Raw genomic sequence first — 12,705 nt, 5'->3', positions numbered from 1 at the left:
CTTCGCCAATCATTTTCATACTGTGTACTCCTCTGTGTCCGAAAGGCCGGAGGAGGACTCTCGTTTGCTGCTTCGAGATATCACCCTTCCAAGTCTTTCTGAGGAAGATAGGGATCTAATGGACTCGACGATCACGGCGGATGAAATAGCGTTAGCCATGCGTTCCTTGCGTTCGGGCAAAGCAACGGGCCCTAACGGTTTGCCAATCAAGCTATATAAGCTTCGGCCTGATAGGATTGCCCCATATTTGAGGGATATGTTCATGGAATCTCGCGATGGTGTATTTCTTCCCCTGGATCAGCGTTTGGCCACTATAGTTGTTATACATAAAGAGGGAAAGCCTCGGAATAAATGTGCTTCATACCGGCCCATTTCAATGTTGAATGCCGAGCCGAAAATTCTGGCTAAGTTGTTAGCTAATAGACTAGTCAAGGTAATCGGCGATCTAGATCATCCGGATCAGTCCGGTTTTATCCCGCACCAGAATACGGCATTGAATCTTCGGCGGCTGCATGGTGTTATTGCTAGGGCGACGAAGCTGCGTGAGCCGGCCATTTTGGCGTCCCTGGACGCCAATATGGCGTTTGATACTGTGGAATGGCCGTATTTATGGGCGGTGTTAGCTAAATTCGGCTTCGGCTCAGAATTCATTGGTTGGGTGCGGCTTCTTTACATGGACCCCCTCGCTCAGATAGTGGTTAATGGCCGCGTGTCTGCAACATTTGGTCTTGGGCGAGGTACCCGACAGGGTTGCCCGCTGTCTCCTCTCTTGTTTGCGCTGGCGCTTGAACCCTTAGCTGCGTGGATCCGTTGGGAGCCCTCTATGAGATGTATCTATTGGTCCCCGGAGCATGAGGATCGTATCTCCTTATACGCGGATGACATCCTATTGTACCTGACCTCCCCCAGAAAGTCCCTGATAGTATTGTGCGACGTTTTGATTTCTTTTGGTAAGAATTCTGGTCTGATCATTAACTGGGAGAAATCCTCCCTTTATGTACTCAGTATTGATGCTCCGGTTTTGCCGTGTGGTTGTCCTATTCAGATCGTACAGCAAGGATTTAAATATCTTGGTATTTTTATTTCAAAGGACCCATTGGTCCGGTATGAGAAAAACCTCTTCCCTCCTTTGAAGCGGTTGAAGCGGGATGTGGCGGGTTGGCGAAAACTCCCGCTTTCTTTGCTAGGACGTGCGGCCCTTTTTAAGATGATGTCCCTTCCTGGTTTCTTATACGCCCTACAAAATACCCTTGATTTGGTTCCTGGTAGCTATTTCCGTATTGTTGAGAGTTTACAGAGGAAATTGCTGTGGGATGGTAGGCCCTGGATTGCACTTGCCAAATTGACGCTGCCCTGGTACGATGGGGGTATTGCTATTCCGATATCAAACGGTACTACTGGGCGTCGCAGTTGGGGGCTATCAACCACGGTACGTATTGCCCCGAGCCTCACCCAGGTTTTGCTATGGATAGGTGGTTGCTCCCTGGAGGTAATTACTATAGGGCACTATATTCCAAATCGGTAGTGGGATTTCTGACGGGGCCGACGCGTACAGCTGTGCCTGTTTGGCAGGATGCCACTAGTGCATTAGGGTGGAAAGATCGTTTGACCTTAGCTACCCCGCTTTTTGGATCAGATCGGCTTGGCAAAATGTGGAACACGAAGGGATTTGACAGGTGGGACCTCATTGGTATCTCCAGGGTGGGGGATCTTTGGGCTAAGGGGCAAGTGAAGTCCTTTGTGGCCCTGCAGGCCGAGTTCAAGCTGGGAGGAGCGGAGTTCTTCCGTTACTCTCAGATCCGTCATGCGCTCGATTTGGTCTTCCCTAGGGGGACTGTGATACCTGAATCTGCCCCGCTGGAGGACCGTGTTCTAGATGGTTATATCCCGGATAGTACCATCTCCCTGGTGTACAAAAAATTGATTAACCATAGGGCAGACCTTCTCTTACAACTGCGAGATCAGTGGACCCGTGACGGCCTAGAACTTGATGACGAGGACTGGCAATCCGCGATCTCCTCCCCAAAGGAGGTTGCGATTCCAGCCCGTCTTAGATTGGTTCAACTTAAAATACTGCACAGAGGGTATGTCACGGGTCCTCGTCTGGTACAGATGGGTTTTTCGGAGGGGGATCTGTGTAGGCGGGGTTGTGGCCAGCTGGCCACGTTTCTGCACATAATCTGGGAGTGTGGTAGCATCATCGACTATTGGAGCAGGATCCACGGGGTACTTCAGGAGGTAACGGGTATCGCACTTTTACCTGAAGCCAGGCGTTGCCTTTTAAATGTTTGGGAGCCCACTGATCATAATGTGGCCCAAACTCAGTGGGTAACCTTGGGAACAATGATTGCCAAACGCAATATTGCACAATTGTGGGGATCTCAGCGGCCTCCTACTATCGAGTGTTGGATGAATGATATGGACTGGTGTATGTTCAGGGAAAAGACTGTCTATGTAGCTCGGGGCCATCCCCGAAAGTGGCATAAGATCTGGGCCCCCTGGAATCGCTATAGAGGAGATACATGTGTACCACCTGAAACAATTGTACTTGATCTCCCGCTTTCCCCCTGATCTTGACTGTATATTAAGTTTAATGTCCCTGTTTTTTTTTCCTCCTTTCCCCTCCCCCCTCCCCAACTTTATCCGGTTTATACTGCTGCTTGTATTAATGGTTCACTCTTGCACAGTCTTTTTGCTTGATGTAATTAATTGATACCTTGCTGTTTTCTTTGTTTATTTTCAATAAAAAGAAATATAAAAAAAAAAGTATTGGCTTGAAGATTGATTGAAAGTATGTCTTTGGCGTTTTTAACTTCATGCTCTAACAGACTAAACTAATAGGCTCACTAAATATATAGCATACTATTGAAGAATTAGCAGATGATGAAGTCCTACTGATTGTTAATCCGGGATAGTTGGAAAGCTTATATTCAGCTGTTTACATTCATAGTATCTTTATATATTATCAACAAGACTAAACAAAAATGATCTCAATAAATTGCAATAAATAAGAGATTTAGTTACTTGGCGTTAGAACTTAGAACCATTAATAGATATTCCAGGCACTTTAAGAATAGTAATTAATTCTACAATTATATCAAATGTATTCATCCAATCCTTCAAGCAGCGTTTGATCCAAGGAGATAACAGTCCAAAATGAGACACAAGAAAAATTAATCTTTTTTCAAACAATTGAACTTGGCCTGTACAGGGATTGAACCTGTGACCTTGGCGTTATTAGCACCACGCTCTAACCAACTGAGCTAACAGGCCAATTAGCACATCTTCTGGAGGACCAGCACAGGAATCAGTGCTAATGATAGTTCAACCGGGAGATTTGGAAAGCTTAATTTCAGCTGTTTAATATGAATTATAGTTTGATATTATCAACATGAAGAAACTAATATGACTTCAAAAAAATTGCAATACAAAAGAGATTTCCATACTTAGTGTTTTGAAGCAGTAACGTTTTTTCCACGTGGTTTAGCAATAAATAAATATTCATCACCTATATTCAATTGATTCATCTAATCATTCTATCAGCTTCTGCGCAAAGGAAATATAGAGGTAAAAATGATACAGAAGAAAATACATCTCTTTTCAACATTAAAGCAGCATCAAGTATAGGCTTGGAGACTGATTGAAAGTATGTCCTTTGCGTTTTTAAGTACATGCTCTAACAGACTAAACTAATAGGCTCACTAAATATATAGCATACTATTGAAGAATTAGCAGATGATGAAATGCTACTGATTCCATCCAATCCTTCAAGCAGCGTTTGATCCAAGGAGATAAACAGTCCAAAATGAGACACAAGAAAAATTCATCTTTTTTCAAACAATTAAACTTGGCCTGTACAGGGATCGAACCTGTGAACTTGGCATTATTAGCACCACGCTCTAACCATCTGAGCTAACAGGCCATTTTGCACAACTACCTGGAAGTCCAGCATATGAAGAAGGGCAAATGATAGTTAACCCAGGAGATTTGGAAAGATTAATTTCAGCAGTTTACCATGAAGTTATAGTTATATATTATCAACATGAAGAAACTAATATGACTTAAAAAAAATTACAATACAAAAGAGATTTTCATACTTAGTGTTAGAACTTAGAACCATTAACGTTTTTTCCATGTGGTTAAGCAATAAATACATATTCATCACCTATATTGAATTGATTCATCTAATCATTTTATCAGCTTCTCCTTAAAGGAAATATAGAGATAAACATGATACAGAAGAAAATACATCTATTTTCAACATTAAAGGACCATCAAGTATTGGCTTGAAGACTGATTGAAAGTATGTCCTTGGCATTTTTAACTTCATGCTCTAACAGACTAAATTAATAGTCTCACTAAATATATAGCATACTATTGAAGATGAAGCAGATGAGGAAGTCCTACTGATTGTTAATCCGGGATAGTTGGAAAGCTTATATTCAGCTGTTTACATTCATAGTATCTTTATATATTTTCAACAAGACTAAACAAAAATGATCTCAATAAATTGCAATAAATAAGAGATTTAGTTACTTGGCGTTAGAACTTAGAACCATTAATAGATATTCCAGGCACTTTAAGAATAGTAATTAATTCTACAATTATATCAAATGTATTCATCCAATCCTTCAAGCAGCGTTTGATCCAAGAAGATAACAGTCCAAAATGAGACACAAGAAAAATTAATCTTTTTTCAAACAATTGAACTTGGCCTGTACAGGGATTGAACCTGTGACCTTGGCGTTATTAGCACCACGCTCTAACCAACTGAGCTAACAGGCCAATTTGCACGTCTTCTGGGCGACCAGCACAGGAAGCAGTGCTAATGATAGTTCAACCGGGAGATTTGGAAAGCTTAATTTCAGCTGTTTAATATGAATTAAGTTTCATATTGGAGGAAGAGCTTCGCGCGCAACCGAGATGGCCGCGTGAGCACAGGGCTCCCGAGACCCTTCGCCGCCTCCCACGTTTATCCTGGATATTATCCTGATTTGATGGAAGATCATTGAGGACACAGCCCGGCTGATGTGCTAGCGGGTTTCAGGGTCGGAATCGGACGTTGGGTCCCCGAGTTACGCCATCCGGGGTTTTGTGGCCTTCTCCATTGGACCGCCTGGACCTTGAGTTTTGGCTTTACCCAGACCGTAATTCAACAACAACGGCTAGCAGAGATCAGCTCACAGCCTCACTTCACTTTCGGTTTTGTTTCTCCTACAAATCATATCTCCTCATCGGGGTGAAGGCTAGACAAGCTGGCTCCTTTGCCATTTCATTGGGCTCAGAGCTAGCGACAGTGTGACTGTGAATTCAAATTGAATCGTCTCTGCCTCTGGTGTTCTCGTGGGTGAATTCTGAGGAGCCATTTGGACTAGGTCTCAAGCTTCCCTTCGGGGCACCCGGCTCGCCATGACGGGCAAGCCCGAGGGTGAAAAACGGAAAGTCAAGTCCACCTTCCGAGGAGGCTAGCCCAGGCGAATGTAATGGACCGCTACACACTCCCTAAAGGATCCCCCGGTGGCATACCTAAGACCCGGGAGGAGGTTATCGATGATCCGTCTGTGTCGGCAGACCTAACGCTACAGGACGTAATGGGCGCCATTGCTGGTATCAAGACCTCTATCGGCCAACAGTATGAAGCCCTGGCTCTGAAGCTGGATACGGTGGCCATTGATGTCAACCTAATCATAACTGATTTGGCTAAGATGAACGAGAAGGTGAAGTCTCTTGATCTAAAAACAGCCAGCCTCACGACGGATGTGTCCGACCTGCAAACAGAAGTGCGCAACCTTAGAACTGCTAATGACTTCTTTGCTCGTCGCTTGGAGGATTTTGAGGGCAGTGCACGGCGCAACAACGTGCGTATTATTGGGGGCCCGGAGGACTCTAGTTCGCTCTCTACGGATCTTATAGTAGAGAACCTTATCCTCAATCATCTTGCACCCGAGGGCCTGAGCAAATTCTTCGCCGTTGAACGTGCACACAGGGTGCCAGGGGGACAGGCAAAGCCCGGTTTCCCCCCCGTCTAATTATCGCACGAATCTTCAACTTCAGGGACCGCGACGCCATTTTGCAGGCTGCACGGACGTGCGGTCCTACGCAGTTTGAGAACGCTGCTGTGAACTTTTATCCAGACTTTTCCTAGTCAGTCCAGAAGCAACGAATGAGATTTCAAGGGGTGAAACGTCGGCTTAGAGATATGGAGTTGAAATATGCGATGCTGTTCCCGGCCCGACTGCGTGTTGAATATGACAATCGGACACTCTTTTTTATCCGGCCTGAGGAAGCAAGTGATTGGTCGGACACTTTTTCTGCTCGCCGTGCTGGCCAAGACCACACTGGTGGCGCTGAAGGGGACCTAATGGATCAAGAATGACAATGGTACCTGAGTCTTGAATACTATTTATCATGGACAGCTGTGGCTCACTGACTTCTTTGATCGTTCCCTGTGTATCCCGGGAGGTGGCGGGGACGAAGGGATCCATTCCTCCTCTGGGGTTTCTTTGTGTAGATTAGTTGTTGTTTTTCAGTTAGGGCGACAGGCACACTGCAATTTGGGGTGGCTTCTGAGTCTGTGCAGGGGTGCAGGGTGGGGGGAGTTGTGTTGGGAACACTGGGGGGAGGGAGGGAACTTTGTTGGGGTTGTTCACCTTTTCTTTTTCAAGGCAACAAACTATTACTACTTCTGACATTGGTGTGGCGCTCGTTCTGAGATGGGAGTTCCTCTTGGATTTGGATGGGGGGTAGGGGGTTGAGGGTATTGTGCTGGAATGTGAATGGGTTGGGGGATCGTATAAAGAGAGGGGTGGTTATGCAGCTTTTGCGGCGCCTCTCGCCCGACGTTGTATTGCTACAAGAGACACACTTGATTCGGAATACTTATTATGCTCTTAACAGACGGGGTTATCGTCTTGTTGCCCATTCTGGATTTACTTCTAGTTCTAGAGGGGTGGGTGTATTGCTTAAGACCTCACTCCCCCTCGAGATTGATGATGTGGTTCTTGACACCAGGGGTTGATATGTTGCACTCGTAGGGAGGTGGGAGGGAAGGACAGTTTTGTTGGTATCGGTGTATGTTCCTCCTGGCCTACAATCCACAACATTTGCGGACTTGGGGTGGATGGCTTTGGGTCTCCTGGAGGGTGTTTTGATAATAGGTGGTGATTTTAACTCAGTCGTCTCCGGCAGAGCGGATCGCTATCCACCCAGAGACCTTACAGCAGCGCAATCCTGGTTGGGTGACTTTCTGGAGACATTAGGGCTTGTGGATTGTTGGAGGCTTATGCATCCAGAGCAGACACAGTTCACTTTCCACTCGGGGAGCACATGGTAGTCTTTCTAGACTGGATCATATCCTGGTGCCGGCTGCCCTGTCCCCTTTGATCGGAGAAATTAGACACCTGGCTCGGGGTATATCAGACCCTTCCCCCCTCTGGTTTCATTTTAATCTGAATACAGGCGCTGAAGGGAGGGTAGCCCCGATTAACCCCTGGTATCTTCTTAACCCCAAAACCCGCACTGAATTGGTTAAGTCATTAGATTTGCATTTTGCTGAAAACGTGGGTTCCGTGTCTTCAACCTGTTTTGTTGTGGGAAGTTTTCAAGACTGTTATCAGGGGACAGGCATTGTCTTTGATTGGGTGTGCCAAGAAATGTAAAAATGAGGCAGTTGTTCGTCTTGAGACAGAAATTACTGAATTAGAGACTGCATTGGAGCGGGATGTTACTCGAAACGCATTGCATATTCTCCACCTTAAGCAATTAGAATATAAGACTTTAGTTACTGATGCGGCCAAGATGATGAGTAGGGAACAGCAAGGACAATTGTATGATGTGGGTGATAAAGCAGGGAAGTTGATTGCCTGGCTGGATAGGAAGGAGAGAGCGAGTCGTGTGGTTCCTGAGATTGAGAAATTGGATGGTGTGCATGTGACAGACCCAGTTGAAATTGTGGAATGTTTTGCTGATTATTTCCGAGAGGTGTATACCTCGGTGTCTGACAGGCCCGAGGAGGATTCTCACTCGTTACTTAAGGATATCGCACTACCTTGTTTGTCTGAGTCTGACCGGGACTGTTTGGATGCCGCACCCTCGGTGGATGAGGTAGCTCTTGCAATGCGCTCTATTCGCTCTGGCAAGGCTTTGGGTCCCAATGGCCTTCCTATCGAACTGTATAAATTACGCCCTGATACGCTAGCACCTTATCTTTGAGATATGTTTTTGGCTGCGCAAGAAACTGGCTCCCTCCCTCGGGATCAGCGTTTTGTGACCATTGTGGTGATTCATAAGGAGGGTAAGCCACTGGACCGCTGCACGTCTTACAGACCAATTTCGCTCTTAAATGCTGAGCCTAAGATTCTTGCCAAGTTACTTGCTAATCGTCTGATTACGGTGATCAGTGTCCTGATTCACCCAGACCAGTCGGGCTTTATCCCTCATCGCAACATGGCCTTGAATTTGCGGCTTTTGCATGGTGTTCTATCGAGGGCACCGATGTTGTGCGAGCCGGCCATCTTGGCGTCCTTGGATGCCACGATGGCCTTTGAAACAATTGAATGGCCGTATCTTTGGGCCGTACTCGCCAAGTTTGGTTTTGGCGCTGGCTTTATTAGTTGGGTTAAACTCCTGTATGAAGCCCCACTGGCGCAGGTAGTGGTTAATGGTCGGGTCTCCATGCCCTTTGTTCTTGGGAGGGGTACGCGGAAGGGTTGTCCATTATCCCCGCTTCTCTTTGCTCTTGCGTTGGAACCGCTCGCCGCTTGGCTACGGTGGGAACCCTCAATGAAGGGTATACGCTGGACTCCGGACTTTGAAGACCGTATTTCATTGTACGCGGATGACATTTTATTGTACCTCACGTCTCCCCAAAAATCGCTTAACGTGTTGTTTGACGTGCTTAACTCCTTCGGGAAGAACTCGGGCCTTGTTATTAACTGGTCAAAATCCTATATTTATGTGCTCGCGGGTGGTGTCGCCCTTTTACCGCGGGGCTGCCCCATCCAGGTGTCGCTGTCTGGTTTTAAATATTTGGGTGTGTTTATCTCGCTGGACCCGGCGGTTCTCTATGAACGCAATCTACTCCCCCCACTCCAACGACTGCGCTCGGATGTAGGACGCTGGCGTAAATTGCCGTTGCCTCCTTTGGGGCGTGCGGCCCTCTTTAAAAGGATGTCTTTACCGCGATTCCTATATGCACTTCAGAATAGTTTTGATGTGATCCCGTTGACATATTTTCGGGAGGTAGAATCCTTGCAGAGGCAATTGATATGGGACGGTCATTCGCGCATCGCTCTTCCAAAATTAACACTTCCCTGGTATGATGGCGGCATAGCACTTCCAGACATTCGAAGGTATTATTGGGCTTCCCAACTTGCTGCCATCAACCATGGGATGAAAGGTCCGGCACTGAATCCAGCATTTGAAATGGATAGGTGGCTGCTGCCGGGTGGTGACTACAACAGGGCACTTTACTCGGGACCCTCCCGTTTACGACTTTCAGGACCTACCGCTATAGCAGGGCATGTGTGGCGTTGCGCGACTGCGGCTATGGGTTGGAGCGCTAGATTGACCGGCGCAACTCCGCTTTATGCCTCTGCAAAATTGGGCTGTCTGTGGAAGACGAAGGGGTTTGACAAATGGGACACGATAGGTATTAGTAAGGTACGTAATCTCTGGGTTAAGGGCGGGGTGAAGACCTTTTCGGACTTACAAGCGGAATATCAGCTGAGTGGCAGTGAATTTTTTTGCTATGTTCAAATACGCCAAGCCTTGCATTCAGTGTTTCCTGTGGGTAGTGACATTCCGGAATCCTCCCCCCTCGAAGATCGTATATTGGATGGTCATGTGCCGGATAGTACCATCTTGTTGTTTTATAAAAAGATGATTAATGACCGATCGAGTTTGCTTGCTCGCCTTAGGGACGCCTGGATCGCCGATGGTATTGAACTGGATGATGAGGACTGGCAGTCCGCGTTTTCCTCTCCCAGGGAGGTTGCAATTCCGGCCCGCCTCCGCCTGGTTCAGCTCAAGATCCTCCATCGAATCTACGTCACTGGCCCCCGTCTGATCCATATGGGGTCTCCTTGGCACCTATCTTCACATAATCTGGGAATGCCCTGAGGTGGCGCGTTTTTGGAGCCGTATACATGATGTGATGAGTGAAGTAACGAGTGTTGTGATGATGCCAGAAGCCCGGCAATGATGTTGAATGTGTGGGGACCGAATGATTATGGTGTGTCACAGCTTCGATGGGTGACTCTTGCCAATATGATAGCTAAACGAGATATTGCACAATTATGGGGGTCCCAGAGGCCCCCTACAGTGACTGCCTGGAAAGAGAGTATGGACTGATGCATGTTCAGAGAGAAAACGGTGTATATAGCAAGAGGCAGATCCAGAAAATGGGGGAAAATTTGGAGCCAAAGGAACTCATACCGGGGAGATATATATATGCCCCCACTTGCAGAGATTCCTAGTCCTCCTCAATCACCCTAACCTGCATTCCCGCTATGATGTGGTGTATTGTACTGTTGATATGCCCCCCCCTTATCTGTATTCAACAAATGTTGTCTCCTTTTGTCATGTATCTCCCGTCCACCTTGAGCACATGCCTAAAGATTGCACTATCGACATATTGCCTTGTTTGTTTGTTGATATGTTTCCTTTGTTTTATATAATAAAAAGTTACAACAAAAAAAATTAAAAAGTTTCATATTAACAACATGAAGAAACTAATATGACTTAAAAAAAAACATTACAATACAAAAGAGCTTTCCATACTTAGTGTTAGAATTTTGAACCAGTAAGGTTTTTTCCACGTGGTTTAGCAATAAATAAATATTCATCACCTATATTCAATTGATTCATCTAATCATTCTATCAGCTTCTGCGCAAAGGAAATATAGAGGTAAACATGATACAGTAGAAAATACATCTATTTTCAACATTAAAGGACCATCAAGTATTGGCTTGAAGACTGATTGAAAGTATGTCCTTTGCGTTTTTAACTTCATGCTCTAACAGACTAAACTAATAGTCTCACTAAATATATAGCATACTATTGAAGATGAAGCAGATGATGAAGTCCTACTGATTGTTAATCCGGGATAGTTGGAAAGCTTATATTCAGCTGTTTACATTCATAGTATCTTTATATATTATCAACAGGACTAAACAAAAATGATCTCAATAAATTGCAGTAAATAAGAGATTTAGTTATTTGGCGTTAGAACTTAGAACCATTAATAGATATTCCAGGCACTTTAAGAATAGTAATTAATTCTACAATTATATCAAATGTATTCATCCAATCCTTCAAGCAGCGTTTGATCCAAGGAGATAAACAGTCCAAAATGAGACACAAGACAAATTCATCTTTTTTCAAACAATTAAACTTGGCCTGTACAGAGATTGAACCTGTGACCTTGGCGTTATTAGCACCACGCTCTAACCAACTGAGCTAACAGGCCAATTTGCACTTCTTCTGGAGGACCAGCACAGGAAGCAGTGCTAATGATAGTTCAACCGGGAGATTTGGAAAGCTTAATTTCAGCTGTTTAATATGAATTAAGTTTCATAATATCAACATGAAGAAACTAATATGACTTCAAAAAAATTGCAATACAGAAGAGATTTCCATACTTAGTGTTAGAATTTTGAACCAGTAACGTTTTTTCCACGTGGTTTAGCAATAAATAAATATTCATCACCTATATTCAATTGATTCATCTAATCATTCTATCATCTTCTGCGCAAAGGAAATATAGAGGTAAACATGATACAGAAGAAAATACATCTATTTTCAACATTTAAGGAGCATCAAGTATTGGCTTGGAGACTGATTGAAAGTATGTCCTTTGCGTTTTTAACTTCATGCTCTAACAGACTAAACTAATAGGCACACTAAATATATAGCATACTATTGAAGAATTAGCAGATGATGACATGCTACTGATTCCATCCAATCCTTCAAGCAGCGTTTGATCCAAGGAGATAAACAGTCCAAAATGAGACACAAGAAAAATTCATCTTTTTTCAAAAAATTAAACTTGGTCTGTACAGGGATCGAACCTGTGACCTTGGCATTATTAGCACCACGATCTAACCATCTGAGGTAACAGGCCATTTTGCACAACTACCTGGAGGTCCAGCATATGAAGAATGGCAAATGATAGTTAACCCAGAGAGATTTGGAAAGATTAATTTCAGCAGTTTACCATGAAGATATAGTTATTGATTATCAACATGAATGAAACTAATATGACTTAAAAAAAATTACAATACAAAAGAGATTTTCATACTTAGTGTTAGAACTTAGAACCATTAACGTTTTTTCCATGTGGTTAAGCAATAAATAAATATTCATCACCTACATTTATTTTATTTATTTTTTATTTTGAAAGTTTTATATAGCGCAAACAAGATCTTTGCAGATATCAGAGCGCTTTACAGAGAAAAGGGGTAATAGAAGAGGAGTGCTTAACATGCTTTTGGGCATAGCATAATAGTAGGTAATAATTGAGGTAGGGTAGGTACAAGGTGCATAGTCAAGCAGGTAAGTCAAAAATACAGAGAGTGCAAAAAGGGGGAGCATAGACAATCAGGTAAGTCAATAATACAAGTAAAACAAATAAGCAAAGGGATCAAACAGGTAGTACAGATCGGTGCAGAGTCTTAAAATATCCAGAATAATAGATCATGTGCATT

At 44.3% G+C, this 12,705-nt stretch overlaps 3 non-coding genes across 3 annotated transcripts; all 3 read right to left on the bottom strand.

Moving 5' to 3' along the window:
- Positions 1-3,199: 3,199 nt before the first annotated feature.
- Positions 3,200-3,273, bottom strand: TRNAI-AAU (transfer RNA isoleucine (anticodon AAU)). Its single transcript has one exon. It is a non-coding gene; the product is annotated as a tRNA-Ile (tRNA).
- A 1,438-nt stretch (positions 3,274-4,711) lies between these two features.
- Positions 4,712-4,785, bottom strand: TRNAI-AAU (transfer RNA isoleucine (anticodon AAU)). The gene has a single exon. It is a non-coding gene; the product is annotated as a tRNA-Ile (tRNA).
- A 6,609-nt stretch (positions 4,786-11,394) lies between these two features.
- TRNAI-AAU (transfer RNA isoleucine (anticodon AAU)) lies at positions 11,395-11,468 on the bottom strand. Its single transcript has one exon. It is a non-coding gene; the product is annotated as a tRNA-Ile (tRNA).
- Between the last annotated feature and the right edge of the window lie 1,237 nt (positions 11,469-12,705).

This window comes from Lissotriton helveticus, chromosome 4_1, assembly GCF_964261635.1.
Source record: "Lissotriton helveticus chromosome 4_1, aLisHel1.1, whole genome shotgun sequence".
Lineage (NCBI taxonomy): Eukaryota > Metazoa > Chordata > Amphibia > Caudata > Salamandridae > Lissotriton > Lissotriton helveticus.
Note: the sequence above shows the minus strand (reverse complement) of the source record. Positions and strands in the feature narration are given on the sequence as shown.